At 29.1% G+C, this 10,336-nt stretch overlaps 1 protein-coding gene across 1 annotated transcript in view; it reads left to right on the top strand.

The window, feature by feature from the left end:
• The first annotated feature begins 2,578 nt into the window (after nucleotides 1–2,578).
• The window catches only part of LOC129981331 (uncharacterized), a 73,153-nt gene continuing 65,395 nt past the window's right edge, over nucleotides 2,579–10,336 (top strand). The window contains exon 1 of the mRNA XM_056092121.1: nucleotides 2,579–2,724. The gene's annotated coding sequence lies outside the window, so the exon portion shown is untranslated. The remainder of the gene's footprint in view (nucleotides 2,725–10,336) is intronic.

The raw sequence follows: 10,336 nt of genomic DNA, 5'->3' as shown, positions 1-10,336 counted from the left end.
CAAACTGAAAAGTCAACCAACGAGTTAAATCAAATTTGGAATCTGGCCTTGGCGGCAAAACGAACTTACCAACAGAAGGATGTAAAAAAATGTATATTTAATGACACTGTACTTTATTTTAGTACATAATATAGTTGTATACTGTGAAGCTAAATAGATACAAAAATTACCTGTATTATGCACTGTACATTGTATAACGAAGCTAAATATAAGATACTTCGTATTGTTAAGCATACGAAAAAATCGAATAGAGAATGTTCTCATTTTTTTTTAATATATCACTTTTTAGCATCGATTTCCTACCTGGTTGCCAAGCTGTAAAAGTATTGTACATAGTCATTTGAGTCATGGAATGCATCATAGTCATGGAATGCAGCAGAGAATACATTAATTACATCTTGTATTCTTGTATTACATTCTTGATTCTATATCGAATATATATATTTATTATAAAAATTTTAGTATGGGTGTTTCATTTTACAATAGATTTTAAGCATTAACAATTAAAAAAAATATTTTTAGAGTACTTGGCTTTTTTTTTTTTTTTTTTTTTAATACAGGCGTGCTCAGACATCTAAATGAGTACGAAGAAATAAACACTGTCTCATTATACAAAAAGGAATTTTCATTTTTCTGAGTAAAGAACATTTGCAATACGAATGATGTCGAAGGGAACTGAAATTTGCGGAACAATAAATTTCAGAAATAACAGAGTGGAGAGGAGCAATTCTTAGAATTATTTAGTTGATGTTTATTAAGACGAATGATGCTGAAATGTACTGCAATTTTCGGAACAATGAACATTAAAAATAAAAGGGAGGGCAATTCTTAGAATTTTTAATTTATGTTAATTATGTTTTTACTTTTTTTTTTTTAATTCTTATCTGAAATTTGTTTATATTTTGATAATTTATCAGCTATAAAAAAACTGAAGTTTTGATTCTACACGATTTTTTCTCTAATTCCTAAATTTTTTTTCATCCATTAAAAAAACTGACTTTCCGAAAGAAATTTTTGGGACAAAATATCTTGTTTAAAAATGTAATGAAAGGGAATAAGATTTATTATTATTTATTTATTTTAAAGCTTTTAAAAAATTCATCTGAAAGGTTAAAAAAAAATGAAAATTAACCGAGATTGATGATTTCATTTCCGATACAAGATTTTTTGATTTAAGCAATCTCTCTTATGGTCGTTTTAAAACGTAATAAAACATTTTCTGGAAAAAAAAAAAAAAAAAAGAAAAGAAAAAAAAGAAGAAAGAACAAACTTGAATTTACATTAGTTTTAAACCTTTTTCGGTTCTTCATCCACAGTTTTTAGAAGCGCTCTAAAATTTATGCTGTCATTTAAAATTATGCTATGCATACATATATTTTATGTTATTCATTAGTTCAGTAAATATTCAGTCGCCTGTTCAAACAAATAACGAATACTGAAAGCTCTATAATAGGGTCCTTTCGAATTTTTTTCTAATTGGGATGAATAAAATGGAATTTGGATATAGAATGAAGCAATTTATTCAATCAGATCGTCTGCTGATCGCCCTGATAAATTCTTAAAATATTTTTCGCTCATGCCTCATTGTTATTAAGAAAAATTTTCTCGATCCTGAGTGTATATTCTGTACACATTTCCCTAGTGAAAATATTGAATTTAACACGCATATTACTACGTTTAACAAAATGTTTACATTCAGATTCTTCTTTTATTTCTATTCTGTAATTTATATAATACTAGTCGCTTTAGATGACTGATTAGCTTGTTCACTGGGAATATGGGTTCCATTTGATGTTAGATAAATTATTTAGATATAAACTTCATATCTATTATTTCGCTAAATTATCTGACAAGTTATCAATGACGGAATGATTTTTTTAGAATTTTTTAAATTATGGTTTTGATTAGAAAAAAATGTCTAAGAATATTTGTACTTTGTCAAAATATTAATATATTAAATTAGCAATCAGTTAGTCTTATTTATCATGTTGGTTTGGTCATAACCGTCGTCTAATTTTTAAAATTTCTTGTTTTTCTTAATTTTTTAAATCCATGAAAAGATGAATCCATTTAATAGTATTTATATTTATTAAATTAAAATTTTTCAGAATTATTTTTATTATTCCTATAATTTTGAAAGTTGTAAAAATATGGTCGTTTTTTAAGTGAGTAGATATATTAAAAAATACGTAACAATTAATATGACAAAAATACACAATATTATGATTAAAATAACACATTTTTTGCCATTATGCAAACATAAATTTTAATTGATTTGTTTACTTCAGCCAATCTTACTTTAAAGCTACAAATCAACCGATTATCTATGCGATTTCTGTCAACGCAAGCAACTAAAGACGATTATGGGTATCATTTCAAAACCAGCATTGTTATTTATTGTATTCGAATGCATTGTCAAAAGGCACATTAGAACGCATTAGTTAAGGTCGGGTTCCCCGAACCAAAAGATTGAAGGTTGTTGGTAAAAAACCTTGCAGCGGTGTTATTTTGAATGCTTATGCCTATTTTCTCCCGCCTTGCTGTTGAGTATCTTTCTTCCGATTTTCAGGTGTTGTTTATTTACCGTCTCCAGCTGCAATATTCGCAGCAAGGAACAACCAGTCACGCTTTTTAATGATTTCCGACGAACTAACCTGTCTTGCTGGTTATGTTCGTCACTTTTATGCGTAGTGCCGATCAACCAAAATGTGATGGAATAAAAAGGTTAGTTTTTTTCAGAATTTTTTATTTGTGCCTTTTTATATATTCATATTTTGTCATATGAAATAATGAGATAAATTTTGTTAATAATTTAATGAGTGAATTCAGAAATAGGTAGTGTTAATTCTTGGCATCACTGCAAAAGCGAATAAACTTTGGCTATGAAGGAATATAGTTAAATGACTGGTGTTTTGTTTATGCATATTGCAAAAAGAACGCCCATTTAAGGTATGTGGCTACATTCGTGATAATTTGTTAAAAAATGCTCCAGAATTGTTATATTTTTGAATTTTAGCATTAAAAAATTTAAAAACCCAGTGAATTAAATGACAAAACTTTTTAAAAAATTGGAAAAAAGTGCTTTTTTTGCCTAAAGAGAGGTATAAAGCAAAAATTTTCTAGTTTAGGGGGCTATCAAATGATTTTGTTAAACATTTGCAGATAGCTTAAGAAATATATTACTTAGTACTTGAACTAAAATATAAGTTGTATTCCTATTCATTCTTTAGATATTAGGGTTCAACTGATAAATAAAACGAAATGTAATTTTTTCTTTTTATTTTGTGAAGCGCTAAAACAATTCAAATGTTTATAAATGAATAAACAGATTACTTATTCTCTAGTTCAGGAACTGCAGGATACATTGAGAAATTATTATACCATATTTGAACAAAAAAAATATGCATTAGATTTTAATTAATGAGGTTTTTTGTAAGAAAATTCCTTCAAAAATTTCAATTTGAGAAAACAATATCAAAAGATATTTTATAAAAATCCATCAAAACGTATGCAAATACAAATATAAAAATCAGAGGAACTTCCCAAAAATAGACAGAAATAAAATTCTAATTATTTTATAAAGAAACCTGTTCAAACATTAAGAATATTAAATCTAAAAAAATCATAATTTCGCAAAAAATCGACTTTTCGACGCACTCACCTACCAAATTAATGATAGAAGTATTCATTTTTCAGACATTTAGTACATATTGAATTAAGAAAAATAAATATAGAGTAAAACTATTGCAAATTTTAAGATTTATTCTTCTTTATTCTGCACAAGAATTAAGAATTCTTCTTTATTCTGTACAAGAATAAAGAAGAACAAATTTCTAAACAGAATTTTAAGAAATCTTAATTACTGAATAATATTTTTTTGTATAATATTTTGCGATAAAATTTTTTAAAAAAATTTAGCTTTTATAGATTTTTTTTATTAATGCAGCACTTTTTAAAAATTCATTCTTAAATATTGAAATTTAAGGAATATTCTCTGACTAACAATGACAATTTAGATGCCTTTTGATTTGCTTTCTTCCAATTTACTATAAATATTTTTATAGTAAGTCTGATAAAGGTTTTTTTTTTAGAAGAAAAATTTCAAATAAATATTTATTTAATTCTGGTGGCTGAAATTATATTATATTTAATTAACAAAAGTTTGAAATGGCTAGTGAAAGTGTTATTTGATTTCGTGAATATTAAATTTTGTTTATTTTACCTTTCTTAATAATAATAAAAAAATATGTATTTTGCGTGTGTTGCCTGTACAGGTCAGACCGTTTGACCTATAGTATTCAAACTTGGCACATATAAACTTGGGGGATGGAAATATGCACCTCGGAACAATCTTTAAAAAAGTTTACTTATAATTTAAATTAGTTATAAAATAGGCTAGATTTTAGCATTTTAAAAAATTTATGATTTAAATCAATTATAAAATAAGCGAGATTTTGACGCTTTGACGTGATAACTTTTTAAAATATTAGCACAAAAATAAATTTTATAACCAAATTACAAAATTTCATGTAGCTCTTCCAATTTTTTGTAGTTATCGTGTTTGCTTGTATTCGAAAAGTCGGACAAACAAATTTTCTCTAAACTGATTTTGTTCAAACTTTGATAGAAATCATCAAATTTAATTTAAAGACCTCACATTAGGTTTCATCTGTCTATTTCAAAGTGATTTTGAGTTTTCATATCAACAGATTGCCAAATATAATGCCAAAAATGTGTTTTTCGGACTCACGGAACGTTAAAATATGAAAATTCCTCAAATATCTCAAAGCCGAATTTTTTTTTTTTTTTGATATTATGGTATTTTGTATGCTACATATACGGAAAAATAAAAATAGATTAAAAATGCTCTAATTTTCATACAAATACACCAGTCACTTTTAACTGCACGAATACGAACCTTATGTAGAACTATTAAACCAGAAATAATGATAGGATAATCTTCGAAGTTTTTTCTGAAATATCCCTTGCTAGGGGATGGCCAGTCCTAGAAAAATGACTGAGATGGCATATTTGTATGCAAATGGTTTGGTTTAAATTTGTCAATAATATAAAATGGTGCATGCTATGAAATCGAAAAGTATGATTGTACTGCACATGCAATACTGAAGAAAATGGTAAAAAAATATACAATTTTTACCTTTCATTTTAGCTATTAGGGACTTCAAAATCTATATAAATATTAAAAGTATGCAACCTATAATTTAAGTTAATTACGCGTTTACTTCTCTACTAATAATAAAGACGAAGTATGTGTGTGTGTGTGTGTGTAGCACTCTATAGGGCATACCGTTTGACCAAACTACCAAATTTCGCTCTTATATACTTTAGAGGAGGGGAGGAGGGGGTTGAGCATCTCAGGGCGATCTTTTTGAACTAGAAATTTTTAATTCATTGGAATTTTGACATTTCCCAACGATAATGTCCGAATATATTACGCATTTGTGCGTGTCTGTATCTTTATATGTATTGGCTCTTTAGCCAGACTATTTGTCCTACAATTACAGAATTTGATGCATAGATAATTTAGAGGTTAGAAATGAACACGTTAGAACGATTTTTTGAACTATTAATTAAAATTTTAATTAAATGAAATTTTACTTTACTGCGATAATATTATTAACTGCAGAAACTATTCTTGCACAAAAATGAATTTCATATCATTTTAAAGTAAAAAAAAATGTCTTTTTAATAATATCAATTTAATACTAGCGCAATTTTTACCGGCATTTCTTTCTCCGGTTCGGAATTTTTAAAAAATATTCTTTTGCATAATTTTTAACAATGGATTATTGCTCTGTTATATCTCTGCTGTATACAAGATGGATAAAAAAGTGAAGCTATAATACCGGAAAATTTTTTGAAGATGAATGAACAGCATATTTACCTCTTTAATAGTGCTATGATGTCATGGGATTGGTCACTATTGAAAAAGACCATATATAGAATAAATAAAGCATATGAAAGATAATTAAAATAAACACGGCTTTAATATCAGACAATTTGTGGAAATCAAACTCATGAAGTTAAATCTAAACGATTTAATTGAAATTGATTGTGATCAATATCTTCGGTGAACCAGCTGGTCACCTGAGGCGACTAATATAAAAATAAAAAATAATTATAAAATGACAAATTCTCATTCCAAAATTCAGTTAACAGAATTTTCTTTGTCCATGTCTTTAACGGAAAGAAATGAGGCAATAATATCAATTTCACAAGAGCCTTAATTTCAGAACAGATATGTCATAACATAACTAGCGATTAAACTTCCCATGGTTACATTACGAATTCAAAAATGCAAATATCATGATAATTTACAATTAGTGTTCTAGATCTCTTATATTCCGTGACGGTTAAAAATGCTAATTATTTTTACCACAGTTATCCGCTCTTGACACATGTTATTTGTTATTCATATATTCAGTACTTATGGACTGAGGCATTTCATCAATTTTTCGACATTTATTGTAACATATACATGGTAATTTACTTGTCTTGAAAGAAATAAATTATTTTTAATTGCTGGCTTTCTTTGGAATAGTTACTTTTATGGAGTAAATTATAAACATAGAAAGTATTTTGTTCGTTCTCGGATTCGAAAACCTTTCGCGCTTTTGCGCATGTGTCAGGATGTGTTTATTTAGTCAAAATAGGGATAAGAGGAAAGGTCTGTTTTAAAACTGTCGTACCAGTGGCTGAAGAGAGCTGATGAGACAGGTCTGACGCTGTGCTCCGTCTGTTCCTTTTGGCAGTAACTGCCAAATATTGGTCCTCATTCGGCGTTGTAACTCGGGGACGACCTGTGCTGTAACATCTACTCACACCGCCATTATCTTGGAATCGTTGCCAAAGCCTGGAGATGACACTCTGGGCGATTCCAAGTTCCTCGGATACTTCCAGCTGGGTACGCCCGCATTCCAGACGGCTGATAATTCTACCACGTAAAAAATCATCCAAATGCCTCCTTTGTGTCATAACTATGCGGTTATTGCACTAAAAGGCTTATAAAGCGCTTGCGAACAATTTTACTTCTTTGCTTGTATTCCTTATACATCACTCTCTTACACTCTCGTCATTGTGACTTACTATCGGTGTCATCTGGTGGCTTCCTGCAATTTGCATATGATTTTTGAAGATGTGTGTAGTCATTTTACGGATAATATACGTATTTTAGAGTTCGATTTCCACATGACTCTAAATTATCCTTAATTTATGGACATGGGTGTATTTACATTGAACAATTACTCGTTTTATACGCGAACTTAGGAAGCATGAAAACTGTAGATAACTCCTAATAGAATTGTTAAAAGATAGTAATTTACAATCAAATACTTTAGAGCAATTTTTATTTACTTTAAGGAGTTTACACATTAAATTTTAAAGAATAAATGAAAGATTTATATTCTTAGAATTTGCTAATTCAATTTTTTTACAAAATAATCTTTTTTTTTTTTTAATGTTAAAACGCTTCTTTTTTATTTTATTGAATTTTTTTTGATAATATTTTGGAATCAACAAAGGTTAAGTAATCTCGGTCACATTTAATGATACTGTAAAATATTCCTTGTCCAACTCTTGAATTTTTTTCCCCGCTTGAATTAACTAAATAAGCAATCAATAAGCAAATTTGATTTAAAATAAAATAGTACGGCCAAACTCACATATTCTTGGAAAAAGAAAGTGAGAGAGAGAAAACTGAATAAAAAGTATCTAATGAGGTGGAAATCAAGGTCAAAGAATGACGATGGATTCCGGAAATATGCTTATCCTTCCGATTCTCACCCTATAGCTAGGTAAATCATGGAAAAAGGGTAGTCCCGGGATATTGAAACGAACAGCAATTAGACAATGTAGGGGTTCTAACTAATGTTTGGAAGGGGGTCGCCTTTTGGAAATTAGACTAAGCAAAATCACGATTTAAAAGTTTTTCATTCTCTTAGATTCTGTTTAAATATCTGCAAGAGAGAGTTATTCTCTTAACTCTTCTAAATTATCTTTGTTGACTAAAAGATAATTTAGAAGAGTTAAGAGAATAACTCTCTAAATTATAAGAGGGAATAAGGAATGAGTTTAAGGGAATAAAAGGGAATATTTGTTTATAATTTTATATACTGAACTCTTTTCTAACATCTTTCCTGCATGAACAAAATATTGACATTAATTATTTCGTGAATGAATAATATACTGACCGAATGCCAGTTAAGAGTTATGATTTAAATTTGTGTTTTGCAGCACATCATTGATTTTCCTGATACATGTATTTATTTTTGAGGTTCTGATTATTTATTTTAAGGGTAAGATAGTAACAGTGTTTAGTTGACATCTCTGGCTGTTTCCCTGATTCTTTGCCAGTCTTGCGACTCTGTAATTATTTTAGAGTTCTCATAAATAAGTTGGAAGTAGTTAAATTCAAGAATCTTTAGTGTTAATTAGTCAAAAGTATTACTTTTCTTCATAATAAGTTGGAAGTAGCTAAATTGAAGAATCTTTAGTGTTAATTAGTCATAAGTATTACTTTTCTAACAAAATACAAGATATCTCGAGAATCATGAAATAAACTTATATGGTAGTACTCAAATAAGTTTATCACTCACTCACTCAGTTATTCACTTGTACAAAAAGTGACAATTTTACTAATGGAATCGAAAAAGGGAGCTCTTTGATAATAGGAAAAAAACATTCTGATACACTAGATAAGGTGTATAACATAGGTTTAATGAAATGAGAATTGTCAAAAGTGCAATTGTACAATTGCTAGTCTTACACAATCGTGACGAATATAATGACAAGTACAATGCAGTATAAACAACAATTTTTCAAGCATTTAAAGTAAGTTTTAAAGTACTTGTTGTCCGAAGTGATACATGCTTTGGTATTTACGCATTTGTGTTGTTGTGCATTCTATTAACCATTTGTTCTCAAATGTGAATCTCGGTTGAAATTTATTTTGTTATGACAGTTCGAGCGAAAAAGTGATCGGCTGCAAAATAATTTAACCTACCGAGCATCATTTAACATGTATATATCCCATCGTGGGAAATCGAGGACATGGAGATTAGAAATTGCCGTATAAGTCAGCAGATTTTCCGTTCGTTGGTAGATACAAAAATGCCACGTGGTCGAGGTCTGAGTTACCTTCATTTCGATTACGAGTTGGATTTCTTAAATGAGGAGTAGATGCATGGGTTGCACTATAATAAGCATTATTGTACGAACATCGCATTTGCCTTTTTTTTATTTTTGATAGTCGTGATGGTCCAGTCATTCAAACCGGCCCGAAAGCTAAGGCAGTTAGGAATTGTGGTTTATCTGGAATATAATGCACTTGCGACTCTATGTTTTCTATAGTAAAAATGACTTTTTTTGTATGCCTGACTTGTCTTTAAAATTTCTTCAGTGATTTTAGACTCACCAGTGTAAAGTCTTCTTTCGAAATTGAAGTGGAAAATCTCTTTTGTTAATAAAACTGTTTTACTTCAAAATGAAATTTTAGACTATCCAAATAGCTGAGAGTGTTATTTTAAACTAGAGAGGATATCTGCAAATTTTTTTTTATTTTATTTTATTTTCTCGCATTGTAATCCACAAAAAATACTGTCTCTCTCCAGATTTTGATAAATCTCCAAGTTTCAAACTCTTTTTAATTTCAAAAGCGCCGTGCATGGATCGAATACCGCAAATCACACACAAACACGCATGCGTGCGTATTAAATGTCAATTTTCGTATTTGGTCTCATCGCCAAATTTTTCTTAAATTTTATAAGCACCTTATCTATCTAGTCATCCTTAAGCATATGGATAAGATAAATCAAAAGGGCAAACAGTTATATAGAAAAAAATCTGGCAAATGTTTTAACTATTAGAATTGGACATCTCTGTCAAATTTTAGTGAAATCTATCAGACAGGAAGATTATCTATCGGCTTTTTTTCGTATTAATGTGAATGTAATATCACAGAAACGTAAAGAGCAAGATGGATGAATTTTAGTATTCGACATTCGCACAAAAAGGCAGAACTATAACACATTTTGAAGATCAAATCCGCCAAGGGACACTCTGTCTGTTTGTTGGCATGTTCTTATGCATGGTAGCAAGATGACCCAAAAATGTATCAGCTGAATGAATGAAATATGCCGAAGACATCAGATCTGCAAAATTGTATCAAAATTTGATCAATCAACCAATGGATATTCAAAAATGCATTCTTTATACTCTTCACTATACGATGAAACTAAACACACATCGTATTATTAAAGTGCATGAGAAAGTACATTTTTGTTTGGCATTCAGGTTAACTACGCCCTTTCAACAAGGT

Source organism: Argiope bruennichi, chromosome 8 (genome assembly GCF_947563725.1).
Source record: "Argiope bruennichi chromosome 8, qqArgBrue1.1, whole genome shotgun sequence".
Classification (NCBI taxonomy): Eukaryota; Metazoa; Arthropoda; class Arachnida; order Araneae; family Araneidae; genus Argiope; species Argiope bruennichi.
This window is presented reverse-complemented; position numbering and strand designations above follow the sequence as displayed.